Below are 25,737 nucleotides of genomic sequence, written 5' to 3'. Positions count from 1 at the left end.
CAACTTGGCAACTGCTGCTGACAGGCATTATGATTTTCGTAGTTATTCAGTCTGGAGACTTCAGTCTTCAAAGGAGAGCGGGTGTCTGCCATCATGTTAGACATGAGTCTGCCACTTTCTCAATAGTTTTAAACCAATTTACTACACTCAAACCAGTGTAACTTTTGAGGTTAAAAAAAATGCTATGTTTTTTGTAAATTTCTTGAAAACAAACGGAAGACCAATGGCTAGAATGTAATACAAAGAGCTACACACTTGTGTGCATGTAACTTAAGTGGCTCGATGATGGTTGTGAATCACTGAGGTAAGTGGGGGGATGGGAGAACCTGGCTGCTTGTATCAAAACAACAAACCTGCGAATTTATAAGCTGTGGACATTAATTACGCTTAAAACAGTCTCGATCAAGACAGAAATTAATAGATTCCATTAATTATATGGTATAAACTAGCAGCAAAGAAATGGAAAGAAAATGTTTGGAAAGGCTTATATAACCTGGACAAAGACATGATAAGAAGTGAAATTAGAACACTGAGGATATTTGTATCACTGGAGACCTGGCAGACTCAGCAGGAGAAAGTGATAATATTGGTGATTACAGTGGTCAGATCAACCTAATAAAAACTAGTCTGTATATGTAAAATTAGAAATTCTGAAATATTAATGTAGCAGTGGAAGGAGTTGAGGAACCAAATTAGGGACTGGAAACACTGATGTGGGATTAGAGTATGAATTTCATGACTAAGCAGAAACACGGTTGGGCACAGACATATGGTGATCTGAAGGGTTTGCTTTAGCCAGGAATTATGTGAATGTTGTTTCACATTAGGGAAGTAAAGTAATAGGATATAAAAATATGAACAGGTGGGTGGGGTGAGACTGAAAAAGAAAAGGGAGGTTCTTGGGTATGACCCAGTATTAAATCTGCAGAATTTTTTCTTCCTAATACGCTGCATTAAAAACATTGTCACTGTTGCCCAAACTTGTAAAAGCATCAAAACAATTGTTTTACAGCCTGTTTTCTGTAAACATAATTTTATTGGGTTTGCATTCTGTAGTTCTTTTGCATTGGGTTCTGGTAGGAGCTGTTTGGTTATTCTGACTGGGAGTGATTGCTGGCTATCGTTTCTACAGTTGTATTCCATTTTTTATTCAAAAAAAATTATCACAGCTTTTTTTCCCAGTCATCTAGACCTTTCCTGTCTTTGGAGTTATTGAAAATGTGCATTAAAAGTTTGGCTTCTCTTAGCTCTTTTAAGACTCCTGTGTTAAGTTTACTGGACATGGCGACTTTAAAATTCTGATTTAGCAACTGTGACAGCATCCTGAGTTTCAGTTGTTACAGAATATATTTCTCATTCTGTGTGTGTTTTTTTTCCCAATGGCAGCTTTTTTCCCAACTTAGATTCCAGAAATGTAGTGAAATGCCCTAATTCCTATCATTGCTCACATTTTTTCTGATTAGTTTTTCATTCTGTGTTGGTTTGATTCCACTTACTTCACTTACACAATCGGCTGTTTAAAAGAATCACATGGATAATGTTGGGAATTTTTATTTCTTTGTCAACTAATGACCCTGTAGGTCAGGCTGAGAGTGAGATGATTCATCTCCAAAACCAACTGTGCAACTTATAGCTGGAGTGCTAGGGCTGTGAAGCAAACCCTTTCAGCCTGGGAGATTCCAACAGAAGGGAAAGGGTTTGCTTGTAACAGGACTGACTGAGAACCAAAGCAAAAATCTCAGGGGTGAGGGAAGAAGGTAGCTTTCCAAAGGTCACAGAGAAGAGTTACAGATGCACTTACATTAGCAAGTCAGTGTGCTGGAAAGGAGTTTTGAGGTCCAAATATTTAGCCTGATGCTATAATTGGTGTCTTGGTGGTAGCATTCAAATGCATCTCTGTTCCACTTCAAGCAGTTCTCCTAGTGGAACCAAGACTGAAATTGCACACTGGGCACCATTTTGTGTGCCTGAGTTGTAATGTGAATGGAAGGTCCTCCAGTAGTTACAGTTAATTTTCTTTTAAATGAATGCCTTTTCAATGATGCTAGCTGCCTATCCTCTAGATGATTACTTCTCTTCCTGCTAAGAGGAAGAACTGTGTTTAAGCTTCTGTTCCTACAATAAGCCATATATTAAGCTTCTCTGCTTTTACCTCAGTGATCTAGCTACTCGTAGCGTATTCCCATTTTGCCTTTCTTGGTAAGAAGTACAGGAATGAATACAAAGGAAACAGTTTCAACATTTTCTTTTCTCCAGTATGTTTTCTAACTGCCTGAAGTGATTTTATACTTTGCGCTATAGCCCTCCTGTTCAGCTTCAGTGGTGATATGCACCGTCACTAGTGGATCCCTGCCTGCAGGCTTCAGAAATGCATCCAATCTGAGTGTGACATACTGTCTTGGCTCTGGGAATGCAGAACAGACTTTTCTGATTGTATGTTCACCATCTAAAAATAACTACACATCAGGTAGCTAGCAGGTTTTTTTCCAAGACCTAACTGTAAAACATAGTAACATGATGTACTTGCTCCCTATAAAGCTACTCCATTTCTTCTTTATGGAAAAAGAGATGTAAGAAAGAAAAATTTATAAAAATCAATATTGCTCAAACCTCTTGATGAAGAATGATTTTGTTTAACTTCAGACCATTTCCTTAAAGGTATTTAACCTCGTGACAGTTATTTATGAACTCTTTGGCTCAATTAATTTTTCATTATATGAGTGTAAGTAATACAGATTCATTCCTGTATCTCACCTCTATAAAACAAACTGTTGACCAGTCTGGGAACAGAAGTCACAAAGTTATGAGCAATGCTAACAAGCTTTATTTTGGCACAGTGAATGGATGCCTGTAATTGTATCTATACATTCCTTCTTTGTTTGTTCCAGTGTCTTTGGACATGTATATTAACTGTGATAATACAAGTCTCCACATACGCTTCCTGTAATTATGGAGAAGTAGCAAGGCTTAATGCTGCATTTAAAACACTGGGATTGAATGTTTCTATTCTCTAGCCATGCATACCAAGGCTAAGCAATAATTCCCTTGACTTCGTGAATACACTCTCTCACAAACTTCTATCTCTTCCTGTCCCTGTGATTTCTAATTTCTCAGATTATTTTTTTGTTAAAGGCTGTGACTTTTGATTTCCTTGTCTTCCACATTCACAGGACAGATTATATCACAATGAATATTACAAGATATGTCTTTTGTGCTAGATATGTGTATTTTCCCCATAAGGCTACCAAGTGTTTTTATTACTATAATGTGGGTAACCTTTTTTATTAATTGAAACTCTTCTATGGGTATACTTAAAATAAATTGTTTTTCAAAATAATAATGTTGCTTTGGTCTTCCAGAGAAGATTTCTATGAAACATAGCATCTCTTTTCCTGGTCTATATTTTACTTCTGGAGAACCTCTGTGTGGTTTGGGGTGCTGGTGCTCAGAATCAAAGATATATGAAATCACGTTGAAACATCTCTATAGTGGTAAATCTACTTTTCTGATAGGTATGTGGAAGAAAACTGGAAAAAATATTAACATTTATGTGTCTGCAAAAGTTAGTCTGCATACCTACTGTTGCCATAGAGTAGTCCTGCAAGCAAATTCTGCTCCTCCTTGGGCACAAGGAGAAATTGCCATGAAAAAAACTACAGACTTGCAAAATGCTCAGACAAAAATTGTGTTAATGAAGTTTGCAAAATGTTGCATATAAAGAAATTGTTTGTCTGTGTAAGTCTGTGTCATGGTTTACCCCTGGCTGGTAATTAAGTACCACACAGCCCCTTGCTTACTCCCTCCTCACCCCAGGGATGGGGAGGAGAATCAGAATGGAATGTAAAACTAGAGAGCTGAGATAAGAACAATTTAATAATTGAAATAGAATAAAAATGAAAGAACAACAATAACAACGATGACAGTAACAGTTACAATGAAAAGGGGGAGGGAAAGAATAAAAAAAAAAAAAAAGAAACACGTGGTGCACAATGCCGTGCTCATCACCTGCCGATTGATGCCCAGCCAGTCACTGAGCAACAACCTGCCCTGCCCAGCCACCTCCCAGGTCTGTATACTGGGCATGCTGTCCCATGGTATGGAATACCTCTCTAGCCAGTTCAGGTCATCTGGTCTGGCTGTGTCCCCTCCCAGTTCCTTGTGCCCCTCCAGCCTTTTCGATAACAAGGCCTGAGGAGCTCCAAAGTCTCATACCAAGGCCAAAACCCAGCACAGTACTATCTCCTAAGAAGTTAATTAACCCCATCCCAGCTGGAACCAGGACAGTCTGGATATTTCTCAGGGGATGGTGTGCTCTTTTCTCAGTTCACAGTGTACAAAATAAGCCTGCATCACAAAATTTGAAGACTTTGTAATGTTATTGTAACAGTGGATGCTTAAAGGAAGCACCAGCAGTTTCAGAAAAACAACATAGGGAGGGAATAGGCTCTTTTTAGTCAGGAAAGATTAAAAAAATATTTTTTGAGGCAATTAAAATATCAAACAAGCAAGCTGCTCGCTCAAGCCCAGGTTGAGGTCAGAGTTAGTAGAGATTCATAGCAGAAGCTGCAGGTGAAATCATAATGTGCTGAATATTTCAAAGCAACATATATGTGCTCAAAAGAGACAGCATGAAATGAGGTTGCTAGTTCTTTCCACTGTGCAAATATTTAACCAGACTTTGGTTTATAATATCTTATGAATCTCCTGTGTACTTTTGTGGTAGCTATTCTTTCTTAATCCAGTTTATTGCATCTCCACCCACAGATTTTCTGATGTTACTACAATTGAGTATTGTGGATTTCTGAAGCAATCAATAGTGGTCTGACTTTGCTTGTTAAAACTTAGCAGTACTACCAGATTCAGTGGACATATCGTTTGACTGAAGCTCGACATGATCTCATATACCTTCTCCTTCCTTCCCAAAATGTTTACCTATGATAAGGTATTGTCCTTACCAAATTATACTTTCCTAGTTTACTCTAATCACATTCTAAATAATGCTTTTAAAAAAATCTGAACAGATTACTCTGTCTTCCAATGACCTACTACTTATTTCAGCTAGTATTTATTGGCTGTAAGGAAAATTACAACTTGAAAAGTACATTATGATGTTGGTTATAACATATTTTTTTTTGTTGCCAGCACCAGAATTTAAAAATATTTCTGTAGTGATGTGAAATTACAGATGAGTTATTAAAAATCTCTCCTGCAGTTTAAGAGATGTTGCAGATCTAGACTGTATTCTATTATAGATAGCCAAGGGTCACTATCTTTCATGAAGTATTCATCATCCAAGCTATACAAGTCAACTGGCTTAATATACCCCAGCTAAATTTTTCTAAGCAGTTCCTTTGATATAATTTCTCCATCAGGTAGGTGGAAAATTGGTGTCTTAGTAGACACAACATTTAGTGAATCTGCACTGAACAATTGTTACATTTAGTCATGTTTAGAAAAAAAAAGTAATTTCCATTTCTTCTTTAAGCATACTTTATCCATATATTGGTATGTTTTCAGCTTTTTTTATACATATATAAAAACATATGTTATATACATATAACAAAATACCTGAGTGTATTCTTAAGGATTGCTGTGTATCTCAAGTTAGTGTGCTGTGTAAAAATAAGTTTTGGTAACTCGGAAGGCTATTACCAAAATAAGTAAATAAATCACAAAACTCAACGTAATCAAATAATCTTAGCTGTGATGTATGTAGATAAATTAGCCATGGAATGAAATTACAAATACATCAAATGATTTTTATTGTACAAAAATAGTCCCTTATTGTCCTATGGAGAATTGAGCTTGATACAGTTTGGGCCAGGGAATAATTACTTGTAAACCTCATCAAGCTACTCAAATATACAATAGGCTGAGAGTATTACAGCAAATGCGTGGATTTAGAAAGAAAATATCCCTTGAGTTCTGCTCAGTAGGATTGGCATTGTACATGTTTCAGAAGATTAAAGGAAACAGAATTCTTTCCTTCTTCATCTTTTGGCAGGAAGAAGCATCAAACTAAATGACTCTCTCTGTCATATACTAATTTTCAACAGTGGTGTTTTCTTTGATTGGTAGTTACTGCTGGTCTTGCTTCTGTGATGTACATGCAAATCCACTATGGCCAGAGCAAGAATGTCCTTTTTCAAACTGCATTTCAGAACTCCTCATGAGTCTCCAGAAGCGCTGACTGCTTACAGAGTCAGTTGTGTGTAGCTGTCCCTGAGATTTCTGTGAGCCTTACTTTGTTTTCAGCAGGGCTTAGCACAGTGTCTAGCTGTTGGTCATGTTGGAGACAGCTCCTGTTGGTTGGTAGAATAGGACATGAGGCTTCCACCTGTTAGTTGATGTCCTTGTTCTGCTGCAGACTCTTTAACAGTGGTCTCACTGCTTTGTTTAGTCCTTTAGAAAACTCTTCTGGCATTAACATGCTAATAGACTGGATTTCTCCCTTTCTGTGCCATAGTGCCATAGATCCTGATAGTATCGTTGCTCCACTTTGTAATGATTTTACCCAGCTTTTAATTCCTAGCATTTATTCTTACACGTCTTTTAGCTTGCACTGTTTTCTTGCCTATAGCCTGTCCACTTTCTGCCATTGTGCTTCCCATGTGTCTGCTTCATGATAAGTTGGGTAACCTGTCTATCAGAAAGAGGCTGGAAAGGTTGATGTGTGTGTTCACAAATTAGGAATAAAAGTAGTCACTTGAGCTAGCCACTATTACAGGAGTTAACGTAGTCCTTCTGTAACAACTTTGAGCTTTGTTTTTTGAACCAAATGAAAATAAGATGCTTCAACTGAAAGTAGAACAGGGAGAATTGGTTGAGGTTATAAATCCCCATCCTTCCATCAGAAGATATTTGCTCAGTGCTTGAAGTACATATGTTTTGAGTGTTGGTCTTGTTTGACATTTTTGATCTAGCAATTTTCTGGTGGAGAATTAAGCTTGTTCTGGCTATCTCCTCTTCTGACTGAAAAGATATTTTTCACCCTGCTAGAAGTAAAATAGCCGTATTCTGTTTATCAGTTTAAATATGTTTATAAAAATGTAATTTCTGAGAGTAGTGGAAACACTTGAAGAAATCCATTATGTTTTGTGAGATGCAAATGAAGTTTATCAAGGTTAAATAGCAATATAATACTTGGTGTTTAGTAACAAACAGCTATTCACAGGTAAATATGTCATGGCTAAGGAAATATTTCTTAAGAGAAGTATGATGTATGAATTGATGAACCTCTGAAAAGATTTTTCTTCTCAGTAAGATGGTTTGTTAGGTATTTACATTGCCTTTAGTACTTTAGTGGGAAGCTCTTACTCTTCCTAGCTTTGTGAATTGTGTATAGATATAAAGCATTCTTCTGTTCATTTCTTGTCAAAGTGTTACAAATTTTGTAAGCAAGAACAGTGAGAATAACACATTGCTTATTCTACTGGGTCTGGCTGGGACACAGTTAATTTTTCTTCACAGCAGCTTGTATGGTGCTGTGCTTTACACTTGTGACCAGAATAGTCCTGGTAACATACCTGTGTTTTCCTTACAGTAACCATTGCGTGTAGACTGGCTGGGCATCAGGCTGGTAGCGCTGAGGGGCTCCTTTTTCATCATGTCTTTGTTTGTTGTTTTCTTTTTCTCCCCTGGTGGTGGTTTATGTTTTCCTTCAGGTATTAAACTGTCTTTATCTCGATCTATGAGGGTTTGTTGTTTTTTTCTTGCTTTTGCCCTTCCAGTTTCCTCCCCCTTTCTCCTGGGGAAGAAGCGAGTAAGGTACTGGATGGGGGCTTATCTGCCAGCTGGAGTCAACCCACCACACCTGATTTAAATCTGTAAACTATTAATCCAGCAGGACTTCTTTGATTACCTGCTCCAACTACTTTCCTTGTAATGAAACCCACAGCACCAGGGATGCCACCAACAATTGCAGCATTGACAGTGCTGCCAAATTACTCCTTATTCTTTTCAAGATAGTTTAAAATTGTTTTTTTCATTTTTATATAAACAGTCTGAGAACAGAGTTAAGAACTCTCCTAAATGTTTCTTACACATAGGCACGTTCTTATTATTTTGTTCCCTGTTATTTATTGGTATTGTAACTGTTACCTGACAGTTGATGTTACATGCTGCAGAACTCCCCTTGCACTGGAGATGAAAGCACTTTAGGAGATTACAGTTTTATCCAGTTGACCTCTTCTCAAACTTGTTTTGCAATGTGTAGTCCACATATGAATTCCTAAGTTCTAGTCTGAGTTTATCTCTGTAATTGCATTTGAAATCAATAGCAACACGGATTCTTAAAAAAATATTTCCTTTTTTGTCAATATTATTTGCACAATGCAAACTTGCCATAGGTTGATATGTAACAGATCATCCTGAGCGCCATCACGCGGCACATGCAGGACAACAGGGGCATCAGGGCCAGACAACATGGAGTTACAAAAGGCAAGTCCTGCTTGATGAACCTGGTCTCCTTCAATGACAAGATGACCTGCCTAGCGACTGAGAGACAGTCTGTGGGTGTTGTTTACTTGGACCTTAATAGAGCCTTTGACACAGTCTCCCACAGCATTCTGCTGGAGGAATTGCCTGCTCAGAGCTTGGACAGTTGTACTCTACACTAGGTAAAAAGCTGGCCAGACAGCTGAGCCCAAGGACTGGTAGTAAATGCAGTTGCATCCCACTGGTGGCAGTCGCAAGCAATGGTCCCCAGGGCTCAGGGCTGGGGCCAGCCCCGTTTGATATCTTTATCAATGATCTGGACAAGGGGACTGAGTGCACCCTCAGTAAGTTTGCAGACACCACCAAGTTGGGGAGGAACGTGGATGTGCTTGAGAGTAGGAAGGCTCTGCAGAGGGATCTGGACAGGCTGGGCCAGTTGTAGGAGGTTCAACAAGGAAAATTGCCGGGTCCTGCACTTGGTTCACAACCACCCCTTGCAATGCTACAGCCCTGGGGAAGAGCCGCTGGGAAGCTGCCTGGTGGAAGAGGACCTGGGGGTGCTGGTTGACAGCCACACTGTTGGCTCATGTTCAGGTGGCTAAGGCAGCCAACAGCATCCTGGCTTGAATGTGAAGTAGTGTGGCCAGCAGGACAAGGGAAGCAATCGTCCCCCTGTACTTGGCACTGGTGAGGCTGGCTGCACCTCGAATCTTGTGTTCAGTTTTGGGTCCACTCACTCTGGAGTGTGTCCAGAGACGGGCAGCGGAGCTGGGGAAGGGGCTGGGGCACAAGTCCTGTGAGGAGCAGCTGAGGGAACGGGGGGTGTTCAGCCGGGAGAGGAGGGGGCTCAGGGGGGGACCTCTATCGCTCCCTGCAACGACCTGACAGGGGCTGTGGGCAGGGGGGGTCGGTCTCTTCTCCCAGGTGACAAGTGACAGGACAAGAGGAAATGGCCTCAGGTTGCGCCAGGGGAGGTTTAGATGGGATGTCAGGAAAAATGTCTTCACGGAAAGGGTGGCCGAGCATGGGAACAGGCTGCCCAGGGAGGTGGTGGAGTCACCGTCCCTGGAGGTGTTTAAAAAATGTATAGATGCGGTGCTGAGGGACATGGTTTAGTGATGGACTTGGCAGTCCTGCGATAGTGGTTGGCCTCGATGATCTCAAAGTCTTTTCCAACCTAAATGATTCTATGAAAGGATTTAGTTACAATAGTCTGAAAAATCTGTGCGTATTACAACTTTAATATTTGTATGCAAACTAACATTAGTTCAAGGATTCCTTTGATTGTCATTTGAACTGACACATATTCAACAAATTGATGGGGTTTTGGTTATGCCAGAAGTTATTTTGATATCTTGTGTTCTGTAAATATTCAGTCATTCACATCTGGTACAGGATGAAGCAAATAATCTCTTCCTCAACTTCAAATGAGAACAGAATGGCACAGATTTGCTACCAGTTAAAACTAATTTTCTATTTGTTTTAGCATTGTGATTCCAGAGGCTAGAGTAGGAATAGTTGTCTGTGGGCATTCAGAATAGGTCATGTCTGTGGGTAATCATTATATAACAAGAGAATTGTTTTTAAGTTGCTAATAGACCTTGTCATTTAGATTTCTTAAATGTTTGTAGCTAGGCATGTGTTCTAGCCTTGGAGGCCTGAGGCTGCAGTTAGCGATATCGTGGGGCACAATGATAGTGAAAGTGCAAAGGAAAGATGGGATTTATACACAAGGTGGGTGGCCACAGAATATTTTGGTTTCTGAAATACTTGACAAATCTGTGATGGTCTTCAGGAAAAAAACATTGGAAAATAATTCAAGAAAGCAGTCAGTGTGAAAGTAATTTCTTCTTATACATTATTTTTTTTTGCTTCATATATCAGCCCTGTAATTGGATCTGAAAAAGTGTTGAGCTGTGTTGTTATGAACATAAAGCACTGGGAAGTCTGACATTATTGCATCCTAGTTAATGGAATCCACAGTTATGTGGTTGCTCAGTTTAGACTGTTACTAAAATTAACAGCAGCAGCAAAACCTGTGTTATTGGAGTACAAGCAAAATTATTACTCTTTCCCAGTAACTTTGTTACTTGTAAAAAGTGATAAACATAGAAGCACTTGTCAGCTTGGGAATTCAGCAGGAGGTGAGGACGTTTGGGCAAAGGGACTGTCTGTACCGTAACTCAGCAGACAAAGTGTATTTCCGTAGCAGTGTACCTACTAGAAAAGTGTTTGAGAATGTTAATGACTTTTAGTTGGTTTTGTTGCATGCAATGTGCTTTATGGTCTGTGTGCAAGAGGACGCTGGCTTGTGCTTTTACACACATTGCTGTTTATAAACGGATACAGTGGCATCCTAGGTGGTCCAGTGTTGGTTTTGGTTTGCATTGATACTTTTATCTTCCTAGGAAGTAGAAAAGGTCAAACAGTTAATGAACTTATTTTAAGGAATATCAAGTCCTATTCCAGCCAGATATTCAGCTCTGACAACACTGCCTTGCAGAGCCAAGGGACCATTTTGTGGCTATACACCTCCTGCTGAGAAACCCATTTTCTAGATAATACGGTGACCGCTCAAGTGTAGAAGGGGGGTGGGAGGAAGGCTACTGTTTAGAAAGGTCTATCTCTGGTGCAGTGTTAAATAGGAGCATGTAGCAAGTAACTTCTGCTATATTACCGGCACTCTGCAGTATGTCAGCATTGCAGCAAGCAGTTTTTCAAGGAAACAGGACCTGTTTTTATAGCTGTGAACTTCAACCACGGCAAACCACACACTTAAAAACAAGTGTACCTTTCCATTCTGTCAACACATGACAACCTAACAGTAGGAGGCTTTTCTTTTTTAAAAAACAGATTAGGTAAACGAAGACTTAGCTATAAATTGTAGATCTCAACCGTTCAAGAAAACAGTCATAGAAAAAAAAAAAATTGTTTCTAGAGTCAGTGAGAGATTTAACCAGAGTCTATGGAAAAGATAACAGGGAAGTAATGGTGAGGCTCTTGTGGTTCATCCAGGTAAAGAATGCTTGTGCATGGAGAACTTCTCTCTCCTGAGCATCCTTGCTGCTATGTCTCTCGCTAATCTACTGTTGCATATTTCCTTGATGAAGTAAGAGTTCTGTTTCTACATTTGTTTCCTGTCTAGGTGAGGTTTTTAAAACAGTTTAATTTTGATATCTGATAGCATCCCAACAGTGATGTGAAAACTCAGAGCTTTAGCCACTGAGGTGTGCCTGGTTTTGACACAGAATTTACTGTCTGCATGGATTCCCTTGAAAGGTTTATTAGATCACAGCACATCTGGTCATAGTTCACAGCTGGTAACGAAAACAGGCAGGTTTGGCATGGTTTCTTTTGCAACTGCCAAGGTTTTGTTCAGCTCTATGAATCGTTCCTTACAACAATTAGTCATAATGCTCCCAAGCTAACAACATAAATAAACATAGCAAAATCTTATTGATAAGGAATGGACTTCCTAGTTATAGCATGTTTACATTCTTTAAAGAGCACCTGTAAAAATAGTGTGGAATAGTGTAGAATACTAAAGAAATAATCCATATGCAAATAGTTACATATTACATTTAGAAAATGTTGCAAATACAGAGTCTGAACTAGAATATGTTGTAGTAAGTCAATACTAATTAAAAAAGATAGTGTAAATGAGAGGCCCATTTTAAGCCATGAGCTACAGAATTTATCATGTCTAAATACACACCTTTATGCCAACATCCTTTCCCATACCCACAAATGTAGATATTTATTTTTTTTTTATTTGTGAATATATTTTGAGCTAATCTCAAGTGCAGAAACTAAATGCAAAATTTAAATCCAAGTTTTCACTTAGTTTCTCCAGAATACAGCTTTGGCCTATTTGCTATGGGAACTTGATTATCCATCTGAAAAAGAGAAGTATATTTTTCTAATGAAAAGTACAAGGTTTTGAGCATATTTCAGATATTTCCTAATTTTAATAGTCTATCATATACAAAACATCTAACAGGAAAGATATTCCCTTCATGCCAATATGCAAAGTAATAGACAAAGTGACAGTGTTTTGTCCTTAGTATTGAAATTAACTTGAACAATTAAATTTATTAATATAATGCTAGAGTTAAAATTTCAGAAAAAATAATTTAAGGGTTATATGTAAAAGTTAAATTATTTTAATGTTAAATAATATTAAATAATATATTAAATAATATTAAATAATAAAATAATGGTGTATAATTGTGTTAAATAATACAGAAATAATTATGGCCCAGAGATGTGTTTAAATCAGTTCATGGAAAAGATATATCTGATTACACTCAGGTAAGCCTGCCCTGCAAATAAATATTCAAAATTCTTCTCTGAGGGGCATTATCAAGCATAAACTGAAATTAAGGTAAAATGCTGACAGGGCAATCCAGCCTGAGAAAGCTGACCTAGTGATCAGCACTTATTGCTGCTGATTGTGGGGGCAGGTTTTATGATGGTGCCTGTTTAAAAAGCAAAAAAAAAACAACCCCAAAACACCCCAAAAAACCAACAAAAAAACACCCACAAAAAAACCAACACACAAACCCAAACAATCCCCCCCCCCCCCATTTATTTGTTAATATTATAATTTTTAATATTATACTATGTTAGGCACTTTAAATAATATTTTTAACAATTGATTTAGGCTGAAAACACTCATATATTTTCTGTGGAATTAATTAAAAGGTTTTGTTTTGTTTTGATTTTGGAAAACTGAGTGTGTGTTTTGAAGCTGGAATGATAGAATGCCCTCTGCACTGGCTATCATTTTTGGGTTGACAGCTGACCTAGGCTAACAGATGAGCAGTGTCTGTGTGTACTTGTACTGTCACCTCTTGAAAGGACCTGTTTTTCCAGAAGTTGTTATATGCAGCTTTTGAAATTCAGTCTTTTAGAAAGTTTTTTGAAGATCTAAGTGTTCTGATACTTGTGAAAATCTTTGTATTTGACTAAAACGAGCTCTAAAAATATTAATGTATCAGGGAATAATTTCATAATATTCAAATTATTTTATTTAAAAGATGAACTGAAAAATCTTAAGAGAGTGTTACTTGAAAAAAAAACCCTGAAAAACTAGTGAAAAAGAATAGAATATTCAAAATGAAAGAAAGATGTGCCTTAATTTTTCATGTGAGTTTTAGTTGTGCATTCTTTTTGATGTATTGCTGTAGAAAATCTTGGGAAACATTGCTCGACTTATGTCAGTAGGGACTGCAGTACACTGTAGTTTTGGGATTATTTTTAAATGGCCATTATGTTCTACAATTGCTATCCAGTTTTCCATGTCATATTTAGAACTGGGATGGTATTTGCAGGCACTAGTTTTTCCATACTTTAGAGATGCATCAGTGAGAAAGGAATGACTATAATGTTATTGAAAGGGAATTTTATCAAAAGCTATTTTTTAAACACCCCTTCCCCCCACACCCTTATCATTAAATAAACCAATTGGTGTTATATTCTCCCTCTACTATAATTGCATGAAAGTCCTTTCCATCTAGTTACGGCTTTGCTATATAGAGTTTGGAGGGGGGAATATAACAGGGTGAGGAACAGTTGATGAGGAATCATTTGGGAAAAGACATTTTAAGAATATTTTAGGAACTGAAAATGTAAGAGAGGGATGTGAAGAAACTATATGTAAGCAGAATGCATTATAACGTGACCCTTTTTTGAATTTAATACAAATATAAATGTAAAATGTATCTACTTGTAAAAGATCTAAATTAGAACTTGGGACAAAAGTTTAAATAACTTTTTGCAAATTTTTGAGAACGGAGGTTTAGGACTGTTGCCGTTAATTATTTTAATTCCTTCATAGTTGTAAAAGAGTGAGAATTAACTTTCAGTCAAGAATTAGAATAGGAAGATGTTTGTGTAGTGGAAATCGTAGATTTGGACAGATTTTCAGGTATTTTAGCCTACGTGACAAAAACTGGTATTATTTATGTTAGAATCATGTCTGGTGAAACAGTAGTCCTCATTAAGAGTAAACTATCTATGGAAAAATAATATGACCCACAGAACTGAAGTGTGTAAGCTTACTGCATTTAGGTACTACCATTTCTTCAAATGAGTTTTCTGGAATGTCTAGTTTGTGTTAACGTGAAACTGCAATTTATATCTGCTTTACCTAGGAACAGAGTGGCAATTTTTGCAGGTGGTAAAGGAGCTCCTGAAAGCTTCTGCTCTGCATTATACAGATTAGGTGCCATTCACTACGGTATTTTGACCTTTAACATCAGATTTTGAATGCAGCTCAGGAACTTTCTTTGGCCTCTTCATTTTAATGCAATCCAAACGCTTCCTGAGCAAGGCATTAGGCAGCAGCCAAATTTTGTTTTAATCAAATGGACTCATAGATGGGGGTAGTTTTCTGTGTCTGGCCAGGATTCTGATTTGCAAGCATAAAAGGGGACTTAGAACTTCAGGATGCTGTTAGCATCAGTGTTTCAGTGCTACTACACTGAAACAAATAATTCAAGAAATCATGTAGAGCCACTGTGTTTAAAAAATTACGGACACATGAGAGTATACAGTATGAGAACTCTCATGTAGCAACCAACACAAAAGTGAATCAATATCTTGCTGGAGGACATCGCTCCACTTCCACTGGTTAATATGCTGTGATACAATCATAGTCCCGCAATAAAGGTCAGTGCAAAAAAAACCCTGTATGCTTTTCAGTATATAGTTACATTTGGTATAGAGTGATTCCTGTTACAGTTCACAAAATTGGTGTTTAATGTGTTTAATAGGTGCAGTCTGTGTTGCAGATTTATTGGTCATACAGCTAATGAGCATACATTATTATTCCTTTGAGTTGAATGTGCAAGCAGCACAGTAGAGAGCAGCTGCTTTGAAAACTCTATCTCTGCCTGTCTAATAACATGTATCACACCAGAATTTTTCTCTTTATCGAAAGCAGGTAGAACTATCACTCTGTCTCAGAGGGCTGACTAGCTCAGCTGTAGAAGGTGGACATTATGTTCTGTTCCTTGTTCAAGGCTCTTGTCAAACCCAAGGCTGAACTGGTAAATCTTAATAAGCTTAAACAGACTTGAAATAAATGTACAACTGAAGATCCATTTAACATAAGCATCGGAAATGCAATACTTTCTTACCATTACTAACAAGGGCCTGAAATTAACTTACATTAATAGGTAACTGCTCCAAACCCTTACTGCTGCTCTTAAAAACAAATCTCAAAGGAGAATCCCTTCCCTGATTAAAAAAACTGTCTTTCTATTATGTATGTCATGTTAGGAAAGAATTGAGGAAACTCTCACACTCTCTGGAAAGATAAATGCACTTACAGAGCCCTGACATGCCGAGCCATATCCCCTTAGTCTCAGCTTCTTTAATCATCCCAAAGTCAACGTTTAGGATGCACAAACCCCTTTCAAACCACAAATAACTAATCAAGTGCCATATTCTGGTCCTCTTCAGCAGAAGAGAAAATATTATCTTGGAGATTTAGCTGCTGAAAACTTCCTTTAGGCCCCAAATCTGCAAAGTATCTATTAAGAAACCAATTTCAGGCAATAGATGTTGAAGGTGCTGAAAGATTTGTAAATGATGCACTGGTCGAAATGTCATAGAGTTTACCTGCAGCATATTCTGTAGCCAGTAAAAAGTTGAAAGGTGGTGATTATGGATACCTCTGCAGATAAGATAGTTTTCCTCCTCAGTATGAAATTTCCTACTCCTAAATTACGTTTAGTCTCAGTAACAGGTAGAGAAGACGACTGCAAAACACAGAAAGATACACTCAAAAATTGTATGCTTGAGGATACCAGGGCTAATGAAAACCAGTTTTCTGTGAATGTCGCTCTGTCACTCAAGGTCTTACACTTTGACATATTAGTCTATTTGCCTTGACTCCATCAGCAAAGACTTCCTTTTTCAGTGGGGCAAGTAGAGACTATAACATCTAGTAAGGAGACCTTAAGCTGCTGGTGACAGTTTTATTAGTATCCTTCCTGTTTTAGTTAACTGGACATCAGAAAATGACAAGAACAATATTGAGAAAAAAATTAAACTTAAAAAAAATTGTTTTTAAATGGTTCCTAGCATTCCTCAGCGTAAGGGTTTTTTTTCCCCACAGGAAAAGAAAAAGCAGGTTTTATTCTTGCAGATACGGGAACAAGTTAATTTAGGGCGTAGTTTTACTGAAACTAATAGAATTACGTTATAGTCCAGGATGAATTACAAACTAGCAAGACATTAGTTCTTTCTGCATCAGGTGAAATTTCCAAACTTTTAACCTTATATATATAAGAAGTATTTAAAAGGTCCATCTATTACCTTACTTATTCTCAAGGATTTCCTGGATTTAATAAATCAGAATAGTACTTTATTTTGTTCTAACATTTACATTGCTCCCTCATTTCAGAAATCAATGACCAATGATTCTCCACTTCAACACCACAAAACATTTCCTGCTGTGATCTCTTCAACATAGTTTTGAATGTGTTTGTCACAGGATCACCTACTAGTGTCATGCTAACAACTGTTCTCAGAAGATGTTGAGTAAAGGATGCATATACCTTCAGTGAGGATTCAACCCCTTTTGTTAAACCAGGATTATAGTTGTAGCTTAGCTTAGGCACCTTGCTAATACTGTGATGCTTTTCTGAGCTTTCACAGTGTAAGAACTGCCATGAAAGATCCATTTGGCTCCATATTTTCAGTGACAATTGGTTTAGAGAAGGAGTTTAAGCAATAGGATACTACTTCGGGGATTGCATTCACCAGACTGTGCCTAAACTAAAGCATAACGGTGGGGGAACAGAAGAATACCAGCTGGCCATTTCCTTTCACTGAGCAGTCTGCTACTATCTTTGTTATTACAGGCCACAAAGAGAAATAAGCCAAACATCTCCTTCCTCCTGTTCTGAAGCCAGAAGAACATGTCTCAGAAAATATGAAATGTCTCCTCTCTGCAAGATGTGTTGCCTATAATTTATAACAACTTGCCTATAAACACTAGGATGTTGAGGAAGCCAAACATAAGCCTTTAGCACAAATTATGCATAAAATGACCTTCTGTAAAATGTCTTCTCTCATGCATTTGGTTTTCCATGGATTAGGCTCAATGTTTCTGGTAGTATGATTCTACCCAATGCCAGACATTTGGAAAAGAGATTGAGACAAGTGTATTTTAAGTTTCTCTTTTCAGTGTAGTCAAACATTGTAGGCTCAGTTTCAGCTTTCCTGTAGATAGCCTAGGAATAGAGGATGAGATAGAGTAGGAACTGTTAGAAATATTCTAAATAATCTAAATAATATTCTTTACCCTTCTGCTTTAAACAACACATTAAAACAACACCCTCATGACTTGAAAGTTTCTGGAAAGCTTTTTCCCACGCATAAGAATCTGTCCATTTTGTCTGAATTGCAGCACGCAAATAGATGCCATCCATTTCCGGAGGAGTGCAGTGGCAGTTAATACATGTCTTCTCTTGCCCTCCCACCATACCCATTATCAGGCTTCTGAAATCTGGGCCAGCAAAGTAGAAATCTACCTACTGTTCTTCATTCCTCTAGACACAGAGCTTTATGCATGTAAATGAGCTGTATGCCTTTCTGTTGTAAGGTTCTTCTGCCATTGATTTTCTTTGTTCACTTATAACAAGTCATTGGGGAAAATAATTGTCCAGCAGATATGAAATTACATGTAATCTAGTAGTCTTGTAACTTCTCCATTTGCCTTTCCAGTGGATTAGATTAGAGTGTGCATTAACAGTTACTCCCTCTTTTACCTGTGAAAGACAAAGTTCATGCACCAGGACTGGCACACAGCTGTACTTTTTAGTAAGTGCATATCATAAAATTTGAGAGTATTCTCTATTCTGTCTCTTAAAACACTGAGATGTTGCTATTTCTGGGCATAGTGGAGTGGGTTTTTAAAACTTTTCATTTTTTTTCTGGTCTACCAGCTAAGTTCCATTTTGACCCAATCACAGAATATATATCTACAACTGTTGGCTTGATGTCAATTAACAGCTGATTTTTCACAGCTGTAAAGGAAGTATTTTAGAAAGAGGGGTTTCTTCAGTACTCAAGTACTGCAACATCTTAAAAAATCCCCCACTTTAACAAAAGGAATATATCTCCCTTTAAAAATACAGTGCCAAAAAGCTAAGCAGTAAAAAATCTTTAGGTACTTTTCAACAGTGCACAGAAATGCAACTTGGCTGAAACATCTGCGGTATCACATCATCTGCTCTGCAGGAATCTTATTGAAGTCAATTAATTGTTAATTAGCACTGTGCCAGCAGACAGCTCAGGAAAGGACTGTTTCCAGAGTTAGTCCAAGTTGTCATATGTAATTTATGTGATAGAGCAGTTGCATTAGCATAGTGTATGTATGAGTATACTAGGTCTGCTTTAGGGAGCTTAACACATACTACTTTCTCTAAAATTCTAGATGTTCCAGTGCTTAAGTGCTTACAGTGCCAAAATGTAAAAAAAATACTGAATATGACAGGGTGTGTTTGATAAAAGCTGATCAAAATTTTCCAGGCAGTTTCTTTATATTACTAACATGCATTTTCAGCCAAAAAGAATTCAATAAAGGAAATGTTCTGAAAATTATACTTTTTTTTTTTTTTTAATTTTGGAGCAATATATTGAAGTTGAACTCCATTTTCAAAGATATAAAATACCAAAAATAAAACATGTGATTGTGTTGAACACAATTTTTGGGGTAACTTGTCAAATGTATTATTATTTTGTATCATGGAGAAAAGTAAATCATCTTCCTTATGGGTTGACCCGGCTTTTGGAGCTTTTCTCCCATTTCCTATCTGAAACAGAACCAAACTACTCCTCTGTTCTCATCTTGTGACTGCATTTCTTATGGTAACTTGCAGTTGTTCATTCTGCTGTATTTCAAAACTACCTTTGGCAGACTGTGTGCAGTGTTGCTGCCACCCTTCAATCAACGTGAGTATTGCACAGGTTACCATGTTTGTGAGGGACAATTAGACACTTCACTGTAAATTCAAGATTAAACATTGGGTGTTTTGCTTCTGGATAGTTGGTGTGGTTTAACCCCCGCAGGCAGCTAAGCCCCACACAGTTGCTTTCTCTCTTACGTGGTGGGATGGGGTAGAGAATCAAAAGAGTAGAGGTGAGAACTCATGGGTTGAGATAAAGAGAGTTTAATAGGTAAAGCAAAGCTGCATGTGCAAACAAAGCATAATAAGGAAATAATTTGCTATTTCCCATCAGCCATTTCCAGGAAAGCACGGCATTATTGTGTGTGACTGTTACTTGGGAAGACAAATACTATAACATAAGTCATCCTTCTTCCTTCCTCCCTCTTTCCCCCGGCTTTTACTGCTGAGTATGATGACGTATGGTATGGAATATCTCTTTGGTCAGTTGGGGTCATCTTTCCCAGTCCTGTCCCCTCCCAAATTCCTGTACACCCCCAGCCTACTTGCTGCTGGAGCAACAGAAGTAGAAAAGGCCTTGGTGCTGTGTAAGCACTGTTCACTAATAGCTAAAATATCAGTGTGTTATTCACGCTTCTAGTCACAAATCCAAAACATAGCTCTATACCAGCTACTATGAAGAAAATGAACTCTATCTCAGCCAAAACCACTACAGCAGGGAAGTTATATAGATGAGCGTACTAAGCTAGTGAAACAGAACAGGAGACATTGATTTCCATCACAAAATGCTTCTGTTCCTTGACATGTACATTTAAATAAATAAATAAATGAAAGCATATAATTGCAAGATATTTACACTTACATGTTTATTTACTTTAACTATGGAAGATTAGCTACATTTATAAGCTGGAATATGTTTTTTGAATTACTGTTCTATAGCCTCAGTCTAAAGCCTGAAAGCCAAGTTGTGTGAAATTCATGGAGCACAAAGCTTGGCTAGATGGGCTGCTCATGCAAAAGTGCAATGGGACCACTACCTAGGGTTTGGGGGAGGTGCTTCTTCTTAACAGGCTCACTCTTGCCCACCTGAGTTGTAGACTCATAAAATTCTTTGAACTTCATTAATCCTAACAGTCTCCCCACATTAACTTTGAGTGTTACAGTGCACAAAGCAACTCCTTATCTACTTTATTCTATAGCAAAAAGGAAGTCTGGGATAAGATAATGGACTTTAGGTGCCTGCAGAGAGCATCTGCAATCTTAACTGATTTTGCTTTTTTTTTTTTTTTTTAATATTCACAGAGTACCTTTAATAATGAAAATTCTGTGATATTAGTATAGTTAAAAATATGTCCATAGGAACTAAGTACCAACTTTCCTCAGAGTTCATTCCTTTTCCAGGTTGTAGTACCTCTCAGTAAGTATGAGTTTGCCATACTGATGATATGCATGAAGATTGTTAAGTTCAGTTTCTGATCTGGAAGAATGATTGACTAGTTACTGCTAGTGGTAAGAAAGTTGTGATGTTATGTATCTAATTCTTCTGAGGTCTCTATTTGGTATTTCTTTTATTTGGTCTCACTTGTAAGTCACATTAAAACATAGTTCCATAGGTATGTTCTTTTTTAGTGCTGTCATTTATGGATAGGTATTTCCCTGTCTTCACAAAAAACTAGTGCATTTTACTTTTTATCTCTGTTTTGTTGGATGTCTTTGGTTACATGCATTTGCTAAACTACTGGAAGGTGGTTATTTTTTGTCAATACGTAGAAATATACTTCATATTGTCTTATTCAGAAGTACAGTGCCTCAAGGTTTACAGGCAGAGGCATGAGGATGCTTTTTTTTGAAAAATAACTTCTTGCTTATTGTTTGTTTTTCTTGCTGCTTGAAGTGCTAGCAAAAGTAAAAATGTGCTTTTGTTAGTGAAAGTCAGCAGCTAAGACTGACGTGATGTAGAAATGGTCTCTGTTCAATTCTGATAGATGACTGCTAACTTGTGGACGTTGTGTATAAGCCTCACTGTTTCAGGTTCCCTCCAAGTGCTGTCTGTCTAAAATTCATGTTTAGGAAGCTCAAGATACTGTTAGCCACATTAGCAGAGGGGTGTCTCCACAGAACACTGTAAGAACGGTGCTTACTTGTGTGACAACATGAAGAACCCATGATGTGTACCACCTTTTTCATGAGACATCAGATCGCCTTTGTCATATATTAAAACACAAGCAGTCACTGAATAACTGTCAGAAAAGTCTGTCTGACAAAAGGCACTGAGGAACCCTGGAAGGGAACTGAAGTTAACCCTTTCAAAGCAAGACCCCTCAGAGGTGATCCAAAGATGAAGACATGTTAGTACAAGTCTAGCAGAAAACCCATATTGTGGGATATATCACCCACTCCTGTTTAGAAGATAAAATGGTCGGGGAGATAAAATGTGTGTAACAAAAAAGAAAATATGGATGTGAAACTGACAGCAAGGGACGAGACAAGGTCCCCAAAGGGCAACATGAATAGATGAAAAAGTGGTTTTCACAGCTCTCTTGAACATTACATTCAGCATCTCAACCATTGTGAGGCATGGGCAATACATTTGAGAGTGATATCTACAATGATAGCTGTTAAGCTTTTCTAATAGAAGCCCAACAGTCAGTTGTTGTTTAACTTCAAGTTATCTGCAACAAATAAATCTTTTTTTTTCCCCATTGCAGAAAACTGATTAGGCACAAATCAGACAGCCTATTGCTGTTTGACTTGAGTCCCGTCTGTAATAGCATAGCTAAAGTTGTCCCACTTGTTCACAAACTGCTTTGTGATCTTAGGGTTTTGATCCAAAATATTGTGTCAGATCACTATCACTAATGAAATTCTTACTGTATTTCTTTGCTTTTGTGTAGCTATCTACCTGTGAAGAGTTTAACTTTGTGAAATCTTTACATAAGGCCTGTGCAGATTTTGCTCATATCAAATCTAAGCTAAAGCTCTTAAATCTGGAGAGCACTGTTATTCCCTCCTCCCTTCAATTATATGGACCCAGGGCTCTGTACTGTTGAAACAACGCAAAAATCAACAAGTTACAGAGGATTAATAAGGAGAACAAATGGAGCCGAGCTCAAGCCTTTTCATTGTCAAAGCTATATAACATGACTTTTGCTCATGTTAAATGCTCTCACAAATGTTACATTGATATATTAGGAAATTAGCTCTGTTCATAGCAGCTTTAATCCTAATGAGAATTCTTTTTTGGACAGCTATTTATTGCCTCTTGTTTTGTTTTGTTTGGGTTTTTTTATTATTATTCAGGAAAAAATGCAAAAATCTAGAGGCATGTATGTAGGCCAAAAGATTACAGTGTAGTAGAGGCTTTACTCTTGTCCAACAGTAGTGCTGCAGAAAATAAGGCAGTCTAACGAGAATCCAAAGTGTGGGGTAAGCAAAACATCCAGATTTCCAAGATAATTTATACATCCAAAGCATGAGAAGCAACATGTGCAACTGTATTGTGCAGTTTTCTTTACATACCTTCTGAATAGCGTAGGGGTTGGGCACTAAAGGGAAAAAAAAAAAAAAAAGCAAAAGAGTTAATCTTCCAGATTCGTAGGATGTCTTAACACTCTGTGTGTTTGTGTTTTGGAAGTACTGGACCAGGTAGAATTTCCAGAACAGAATAAATGGAAAAATAGGCTGAATATGAGTTCTGGCAGTAACTGAAGAAGCTTGAGTACATATGAAGAAGCTTGAGAAGCTGCATATTCCTCGGTGCATCTAGGCCATGTATTTCAGCATCCTGGCAGAATCTTGTGGAATGTGACTTTTTTTTTTTTTTGGAGGTTCTTTTCTCAGGTTACTCTGGGTATCAATTCTTCATATTTATTTATTTTAGTTTATAAATCTAAATAAATGTAGTCTTAGAATATTTGGTACTTCACAGCACCTTTCTTTGGATAGTAGAAACATCTGACTTCCACTCCCACCCTATCTACTTTCTACACAGTTTTAATGGTTTCCTTGGAGTGTGGAGATAAATGTGACTAAGGTAGAACTCAAATTGCTTCATTAGGTCATACCATTTTAATGCGGCACTTGAAAGGAATGGCCAGGACACTTCTGCTGAGTGGGCTGGAGGCAACAATTCTAAATGCTTCTGCAGAACTGATGCTACATTCTCAGGAATGGATTAGACAATGCAGAATAAATCTACTTGGACATAACTGGATTACTTGATGCATGATGCTGCTAGCCCTTCTACAGAATATGTATTAATGTTTTAGTTAATGAACTAATGTTTTAGTAGTAGATACTGGTTTTACTACTAACAGCCTTCTGATCTTGGTGACTATCAGTCTCTTGTCTTAGAGCACTGCCATGTTGCAAGGTTTGCTGTCATGCCAGTCACCAAGTTGAGCTCTGATTGCTTGTCACCGGCAGATCTCCCAACAGACTGACAGAAGCAGGCACAAATTCATGATGAGGAGCGTGAGATACACCAGGTTAGTACATGAACTGAGATGTAGCCTGTAATCCAGAGAACTTTTTTCATTGCAATAGAGGAGGCTCCACCAGATTTAAAAAAAAAAAACAACAGGTTTATCAACCTGTTTTAAAATTTGGGAATTTTTATGTTGTGAACACTGAGCTTCATTAAAGTATTCACAAAGATGAGCAGCTACCGATTACTTCCACAATTCTTTCAACTGATAAGAGACTGAATGGGAATCAGTGAAAGAATACAGCAGTGGATACAATACTGGTCACCAGGAATTAATAATTTAAAATACTGAACAAATCAGCAGTAATTAACTTTTGCATCTGCCAGGCATCCTGTAGACTCTCTTTTGGAGCAGGCCCCTACAATTTTGTGTCACCAGTCTATTTGAAGAAGACTGGTATCTCCCATGTATTGAATCATCAGTAAGATGTTTACTGTCCCTCAGCTTCCCTCCATTTTTAGAATGACTCTCAGGAATGAAATAAGAATTCAGTTTTAGCTTTGATGTGTAAGTGTATCCTGTTGAGCCTGCTCAGGCTGGCTGGAATACAGAACGACAATGCCTGTTTTGATCCCTGCTGAAACCTAGATGAAGTGGGGAAAAAATAAAACAACAAAAAACCCTTCAAGTTGAGTTTGGTTTGTACAAAGACAGGTTGGGAAAAATGGATCTATTCCATCCTCAGTTAATGAATACCAGCTGCATTAAAAACAAAACAAGCTACAAAAAGACCACCCAAAACCAAACCCAGCTCTGGTAATATGTGTGAAGGATACTTTAATAATAAAAAAAAAATAAAAATAAATCAGAGTTCTGCAGTTTTATCATCATTTTAACACTGCCAGTTTTTTGTTTCACAGCATAGGTTTGACTAACGCTATATATGTTGGTATCAACAGGTGCAGGACGATGTCCTTTCTTATTAGGTGCAACTCTTCATGTGAATATATAGTTGACAGAGAATGTAGGGTGAGGCCCCCACACCCACTCTTGCGGCATGCATGATTTAAAAGCAGAATTCTAAAAAACTTTAACTGCAGTAGGAGCTTCAATGCGTAAACACACTGAGACTACATGTATAAGCAGGGTTTGATCAGGCTCTAGCTTCCAAAGGCAGCTAAAGTTAATGTAAAATCTATCCATGGGCATCTTTCCATTGTCTTCTGTAAGCACTGGATTACAGTTTTCCTGGCAGTGTGAGAAGTCCATGGAGCTGGAGGGCAAGAGAGCGTGAATTCACACGGAAGGGCATGCTATGCTGTCTCTGGGACATCATTCTCCAGCACGCTTAAATGTAATCCAGGATTTAGGAGACACTGTTCCCCAGCACATCTCCTGTAGCTGCAGAGCAAAACACTAGTGATCATAGCTGCAATGGGGAGTTTGGGTCCCAGGGAAGGTTTGAAGCTAAAACCTGAGTTGGGTCTTGCCATTTGCCAGGGAGAAGCTGCAAAGATGAATAATGGAAGAGGTATTTAGTTTAGGTCGAGAAGCACAGGGTGAATATGACTGACCTACAAAAAAAAAAAAAAAAAAAAAAGGGGGGGGTATTATATGAAATGGAAAAAAGAATCTGTGTTTGAAATACTTTGTTCAACGGGAAACTGGGCAGTTTGTATTGGTTTTCTCCTATTCTTGCTTCTATTTTACAATTATTTAGCTTGAATTTTGTGCAAAACTGCAGTTAGAAATGCCCACGTGGGCCGTTTCTGCATTTTCCCAGTGTAACTCGAAAGCACCCACATTGTTTCCACGCTTTCCAAATGTTGTTTCCCCCCCCCCCCCCCCCCATTTTCTTTATTCCCCTCACATCCCCGCCCGCGTCCCCGTGTCCCCGTCCCCCTTTCAGGCTGAAGTTAACGTCATGTTTTCGCCAGGTTCCTTTCTTTGAC

Source organism: Falco peregrinus, chromosome 5 (genome assembly GCF_023634155.1).
Source record: "Falco peregrinus isolate bFalPer1 chromosome 5, bFalPer1.pri, whole genome shotgun sequence".
NCBI lineage: Eukaryota > Metazoa > Chordata > Aves > Falconiformes > Falconidae > Falco > Falco peregrinus.
This window is presented reverse-complemented; position numbering follows the sequence as displayed.